This window comes from Mangifera indica, chromosome 12 (genome assembly GCF_011075055.1).
Source record: "Mangifera indica cultivar Alphonso chromosome 12, CATAS_Mindica_2.1, whole genome shotgun sequence".
NCBI classification, from domain to species: domain Eukaryota; kingdom Viridiplantae; phylum Streptophyta; class Magnoliopsida; order Sapindales; family Anacardiaceae; genus Mangifera; species Mangifera indica.
In genome coordinates, this window is record NC_058148.1 from 293,086 (window position 1) to 300,219 (window position 7,134).

General features: G+C 38.0%; 2 long non-coding RNA genes across 2 annotated transcripts; both read right to left on the minus strand.

Annotated features, from left to right (window-relative positions):
* Nucleotides 1-2,923: 2,923 nt before the first annotated feature.
* On the minus strand, nucleotides 2,924-3,834 carry LOC123193746. The gene is made up of 5 exons (XR_006497128.1): nucleotides 3,796-3,834; nucleotides 3,604-3,687; nucleotides 3,406-3,519; nucleotides 3,250-3,330; nucleotides 2,924-3,175 (listed from the first exon to the last, which is right to left on the minus strand). It is a non-coding gene; the product is annotated as an uncharacterized LOC123193746 (long non-coding RNA).
* A 228-nt stretch (nucleotides 3,835-4,062) lies between these two features.
* On the minus strand, nucleotides 4,063-4,930 carry LOC123193747. Its single transcript, XR_006497129.1, has 3 exons — nucleotides 4,794-4,930; nucleotides 4,571-4,710; nucleotides 4,063-4,492 (listed from the first exon to the last, which is right to left on the minus strand). It is a non-coding gene; the product is annotated as an uncharacterized LOC123193747 (long non-coding RNA).
* Nucleotides 4,931-7,134: the final 2,204 nt, after the last annotated feature.

A 7,134-nucleotide genomic window follows, 5' to 3' on the forward strand; every position in this document is an offset into this window, starting at 1 on the left:
TCAACTTTATGAATCCTACCCACACATATTTAGTTGATCAAATCATAACACATCACAGACAAGCTGGGGCCCGAGCTTTAGGTCAATTAATGAGATCAAAGTTTGTGATGATTGATCGAATTTATCGGCCTAAAGAAATAATTGTAGACATCGCCGACCGATATAAAATTGATATTTCCTACTCACAGGCTTGGCGGGCAAGAAATTGGGCTATCAATTCATTGAGAGGTTCACCGGAGGAATCTTTTATGCTGTTACCAGATTATTGCTACAATTTACAACGTACTAATCCGGGCACCGTTACTGCTATTGAAACAGATGATGAGCATCGATTTACAAATTTTTTCATGGCGTTAGGATGTTCCGTTCGTACGTTTAGTCAATATCTTCGCCCCGTTTTTTGCATTGACGCTGCTTTCCTTAAAAGTCGATATCTGAGGCATTTATTTATTGCGGTGGCTCTTGATGGTAATAATCAAATATACCCTATTGGTTTCGGTGTCAGCAAAAAAGAAGATCACGACACGTGGTGTTGGTTTCTTATGAGAATTAAAGAATGCATCCCTGACCTCTCTGAGCTTGTAATAATCTCCGATCGACATCATGTTATCTACTCGGCAATGGCTGAAGTCTTTCCAGATGTCCACCATGGATGCTGTTGTCATCACCTTCTGTGTAACATGCGGGCAAAGTATAAACGGGACTCAAAGGTATATTGTAAACAAGTAATTAAATTTATAACAGTTTATCATTTTCAAACATTTTGCTTACAATGAGTTTTCATATTTTTTTCCCTCTTACAAGTCGCGGGTGCATATTGGAAAGCCGCTAAATCATACACAGAGTCTGAATTTGGTTTGATGATGCAATCCATTGACTCAATGAACCCCCAAGCTGGAGCTTATCTACGGGATGTCAGCTTTCATCGTTGGAGTAGAGCGTACTTTCCAGGGCATTGATACAATATCATGACCACAAATATTGCTGAGTCATTTAATGCCCTTGTCAGACATGCACGGGGCCTACCTATAACCATGCTCTTGGAGTTTATTCGTGGTACAATGCAACGATGGTTTTACGAGAGGAGAACCCATGCAAGTAAGTATCAAATCGATATTAATTAAAAGTTATCTCATATACTTTTTTCCACTTTGTTAATCATATTACCAAATGTGTTCTTAATATTTTTTCTGAGTTACAGGTGAATGTCATAACTTCCTCACCCCTTGGACGGAAGATAAGATCAGTAATCGTCTTTCAAAGTCTGCAAGTCTGGATGTTTGACCGATTACACCTACTCGGTATCAGGTTGTTGGATTTGGTGGATTCATGGGTATTGTGGACTTTGGTGACATGTCATGCACGTGTAGAAAGTTTCAGCTTTCACTTATTCCGTGCAAGCATGTCATTGCCGTTGCACGACATATAAGACTGACGAATGTGCACGCATGGGTTCATCCATTCTTCCGCACCGATATTTATCGTGCAATATATCAGGAACCAATCAATCCTCTTGGAAATCAATGTGATTGGTTACACTCACCGGAAGACAGAGTTATATTACCCCCCGTCCTCGATAGTCGTCGTCCAAGTCGTCCAGCCAATAGAAATCGACGTCCATCACAAGGAGAAATTGTTACACTGAGGATTTGTAGTCGTTCCCATGAACCGGGGCATACACGAACCCAATGTAAATCCCCAGCACCGGTCCCGAGCTCTGTCCCCCAGCGTTCACATACAAAAGGCAAAGGAACGAGATCTTGACATGCTTATACTCAATTTTATTTTTTATATGATTCTTCATTGTTGTACTTCAGGTTTATGTAACCGATGTATTTTTATTATTGTTTCGAATGTGTAATTATATTGTCATTTGATGTAATAAATTTAGTGTTACTTTATTTCAGTATTACTTTATTTTCTCTAATTGTTTCAATTGTGTAAATGTTTGAGTAATTATACGTTTTTATTGTTTTTTCATGACAAGATTATTTAAAAAATGAACTCAAATACGATACACATCCATATATAACCACAAATAAAGTATATCATATACATATGAACATACAATAAATATATACATCTAAACATAGAAATAACGATAAATATACATCCGTGAGCTATTCGATACAATGAAAATATAACTGTATCGCTAATCGTCGACGCATAGAGGTAGACCACTCTCGGGGAAAAACGTAGCTCCGTGTCAACGTCAAACACTCAAAAAATCGCAACATAAAAACGCCACAGTCACCAGAGCCCAACCCCTGCTGAGGGACATCCGACGCTCGATGTAAAGTGAGGGGATCACGTCGTGGAGTCCTCCTAGAAGCTGTCCAAAAAGTCGTCGCCTCTAATAACGCAGGAATAAAGGTCATGTACGGTCGCATGCGTTGCTCTAGAGTCCCTATATTCCCCGAATATGAAACATCTGAATCATACACCGTAATCGACCACTCACGAAAATCTATAACTCCGACGACCCAATGTGCGTTCTCGAAGTTTATAGGGATGAAAACCTATAAACAATGAGACATTTTAGTTACAATTCGTTGTCGTTAACCAATTGAATATAATAGAAATATATATAAACTCTACCTGATCGACCATCCTCCATGGTTTGTACAACAATCTCAGGGTGTACGATGCATCAACCATCCTCGTGAAGAGCCCCGAAAACTCAAACTCTCCAATCAGTGTGGTCTGTCAACTCTTCCAAGCCATCTCAATATGGCCTTCGAAGAATGTGTGGGCAGTCGTCCAACGCTGTGAGATAGTCGACTGGTGATCGTTCTGCTGCCGACGTAATAAAGCCAAAAAGGAATCCACATGCTAAAATGGTATAAACAAGTTCACGTGTTAGTTATTAATAAATATATCTAGCTTTTTATCAAATTATATAGTATAGACAACTCACATCGTCGGTCAACCATTCGCGCAACTCTACAACAAGCCTTCAGAAGCTGTCCGTTGACTTCGACCCGATGAAGTAGACATCATGTGAGTCGGAAGCCGCAGCGCTGGTGTACCATGTGAGGAAAGATTCCTCACGCTCAGAGGCAGAGGATGGAATGACCGTAGGTTGCCATTTCACCCTCCCTTTGAGTGGATTCGTATACGGGGTGTGAACCAGCGGACCCTTCCAGACGATCCGGCCACGTGTTATACGAATCATCTGCATGATCCCAAAAAAATAATTAATTCATCATTCATCTTACGCAACAATTAGCATTAATCGATTTATCTTACCTTCTCCACGTATGCGGGAGGAGGTTTAGCTGGAGAATCTTGAAACACGGTCAAGTCCACCACGCGTGCTCCCTCGGCAGACTAGAAAATACAAATTTTGAACATCTCAATGACCAGTATATACAACTATTTATATACTAAGTATAATTAATATACCTCAATAGGGATGACCTCAAAATCATCCTCCTGGAAGTCCTCCTCCTGTGAACCAATATCCACAATTTTTTTGGTCGAGCTCGGGATATCAGCAAGTAACCATAATCGCTCGTCCTGAAAGACAGTCAAAACATCATTAAATAAATAATATAATTGAAAAGACAGATCAATCAATGACAATTTAAAAATAAAGTTAACCTAAACTTTCGGGGAAGGTGTTCGGAGAGAACCCTCGATCGATGCAACAGAAGGACTAACCGGTGCGTCCTCCAGGCCACTACCCTAAGATATTAGTAATAATAACTTAATTAGTGACATTTCATATATAACAATATTATAATATAATAATGACATTTAACAATAAATATAAATTTGAAATATCATACGGACCTCGTGTGGGTGACGGGATGGTATTGCGGTATCAATAGGGGATGTCGGTGGGATATCCTCGTCCCTCTCCTGTGCGAATGTAATAATAGTTGTCAGAATAATAACACTGTAGACATTTTATGTAAGTAATAAATTAAAAGTGATTTTACAATCTGAGCGACGGAGGCTGGATATGTACGCGTGACGATGTCCTCCAAACGAGTCATACGATCCTCTAATCGAGTCATCTGGGAAGAGACATCGTCACGTAATCGATCATCTGGGAAGAGATATCATCACGAAAACTCGATATCTCACGTAAAATCGTAGCACCCCAGTGTGCTAATGTAGCATCTAATGTAGAAAAACTGGGTGATACGAATGGGGGACATTGCTTGGTGGCATGATGGGTGGAATCGTCCTCTAGTCCAGGGTGGTCCTCCACTGCAGGATGGTCTGTCCGTGGACTCTGAACAACAGGGGAACATATCGACTGATCCATAACAGGATGCTGAATGGGCTCCTCATGTGTCTCAGAAGTCTCGACGGGTACATCTGAAGGGCCTGAGGATGGAGAAGCCCCGTTTGTAGTAGCGATCGAAACCGAAGAAGATGAGGAAGAATCAGCATCAGGTAAACCGGTGTACTCACGAATCTCAGCATACCACGGTAAACCCTCCTCGATCGATGATGGCTCAAGAGGGAATGTAACATCCTCCTAATGATGAAGATATATAAGTCAAAATAATTGTAACATATAATGAATTAATCGACTTATTAATTAACTAGTACATACCGGATCACCACTGAAAATACGCCTATATGAGTCTAACTAGGGACGTCTCGCGTACGCCACCTCAACATCCGGGGGGACGAATAGAGATCGACAAAGTCAATCCAATCGTGTAACGTCTCTAGAGTCTCGTATATCCAAAACTGTAATATAATCATTTACGATGTAAATAAATCAATTTTTATTTTTGTCAATTAATATATATAAATGATAATATAAAACTTACCTGAAATACGAACGAAAATTTGTAAAAATCGTATTTACAGATTTTTGACATCCGTCCAGAACAGACTCTCTCACTCGCCTGTGACATAGAATCGTATGTCATCTGCCACACAACAACGCCCCACGGGTAGGAATTAAACCCGTCCAAATGATCAACTAACTGGAAGTAATCCGTGGACACCTTCTTTCGTCGATCATTCCCCAACAAAACAATGTGAAGAATATACAACAAGGCCATCTTGACAGCGTCAATATCGTCATCCCCCCATGGCCTCGACAAGAAAATACGCTCTAAGTCGTGATACTGCACCGTCGAAAAACCTCGAAAGTAAGTATCTCTGATCCTATGTCCGGAAGAGCGAGGCATATATGAAGAGACATCAGTCTGTCGACTAAACGATAGACCTGTCACTAGTGCAAACTCGAACAGACTAAATCTGACATCAACCCCACTAACCCTAAACCAAAACTCGTCTCTGGCAGAGGGTCGATGTAGCTGTCGGAGTAGAAACGCATAAACCAACATCTCGGAGAATTTGATTTCGGGTAAACGAAGGAGATACCCGAAACATGTCCTCTCAAATAGTTGTAGCTGATTTGGGGTCAATGTAGTAGTAATCCGAGATAATGCGACACGCTGTGCACGACATATCGCCTCTGCCCGGAAGTGTCTGGTCTCGTCGGGGATTCGCAGCTCGCTGTCAACCCGTCTTCTTTTGCGAGAAATATCCTGAGACAATGTAAAAAATTTGTTAGACATGAGTAAAAACAAATATGTAAACAAATGTATATGTAGAAAAACATAAAAAGATGAAAAATACCAAATAATCAAAAAGAAAATGACAAAACTTAAAAAACAAGATTTAACCGCCTGATAACGGAATTGAAATTTGAATTCTGAAAATTGAAAATCCCTAAAATGGGAACAATCGAAAAATCTTTCGAAAATCTGAAAAATATGAGTCGATATATCTAAAAACGGTGAAATCTGAAAAAATGAAACTGAAATTCGAATTTTAAAAGTTGAAAAACCCTAGAATAGAAACAATCGAAAAATCCTTCGAAAATTTAGAAAATACGAGTCCATATCTCGTAAAAAGGTTAAATTCGAATAAACGAAATTGAAATTCGAATTCTAAAAGTTTAAATACCCTAGAATGGCAACAATCGAAAAATCCTTTGAAAATCTGAAAGATAAGAGTCCATATCTCGTAAAACGTTAAAATTTGAAAAAACAGAATTGAAATTCGAATTCTAAAAGTTGAAATACCCTAGAACGGAAACAATTAGAAAATCCTTCGAAAATCTGAAAAATACAAGTCCATATCTCGTAAAACGGTTAAATTCGAAAAAACGAAATTGAAATTTGAATTCTAAAAGTTGAAAAACTCTAGAATGTGAACAATCGAAAAATCCTTCAGAAATCTGAAAAATACGAGTCCATATCTCGTAAAACGATTAAATTCGAAAAAATGAAATTGAAATTCGAATTCTAAAAATTGAAAAACTCTAGAATGGGAACAATCGAAAAATCCTTCAGAAATCTGGAAAATACGAGTCCATATCTCGTAAAACAGTTAAATTCGAAAAAATGAAACTGAAATTCCAATTTTAAAAGTTGAAATAACCTAGAATGACAACAATCGAAAAATCCTTCGAAAATCTGAAAGATAAGAGTCCATATCTCGTAAAACGGTTAAATCCGAACAAACAGAATTGAAATTCGAATTCTAAAAGTTGAAAAACCCTAGAATGGGAACAATAAAAAAATCCTTTGAAAATCTGAAAAATACGAGTCTATATCTCGTAAAACGATGAAATTTGAAAAAATAGAATTGAAATTCGAATTCTAAAAGTTGAAATACCCTAGAATGGCAACAATCGAAAAATCCTTTGAAAATCTGAAAAATACGAGTCCATATCTCGTAAAACGGTGAAATCCGAAAAAACGAAATTGAAATTCGAATTCTAAAAATTGAAAACCCTAGAACGGAAACAATCGAAAAATCCTTCAAAAATCTGAAAAATACGAGTCTATATCTTGTAAAACGGTTAAATTCGAAAAAACGAAATTGAAATTCGAATTCTAAAAGTTGAAAAACTCTAGAATGGGAACAATCGAAAAATTCTTCAGAAATCTGGAAAATACGAGTCCATATCTCATAAAACGGTTAAATTCGAAAAAATGAAACTGAAATTCCTATTTTAAAAGTTGAAATAACCTAGAATGGCAACAATCGAAAAATCCTTCAGAAATCTGAAAGATAAGAGTCCATATCTAGTAAAACGGTGAAATCTGAATAAACGAAATTGAAATTCGAATTCTAAAAGTTGAAAAACCC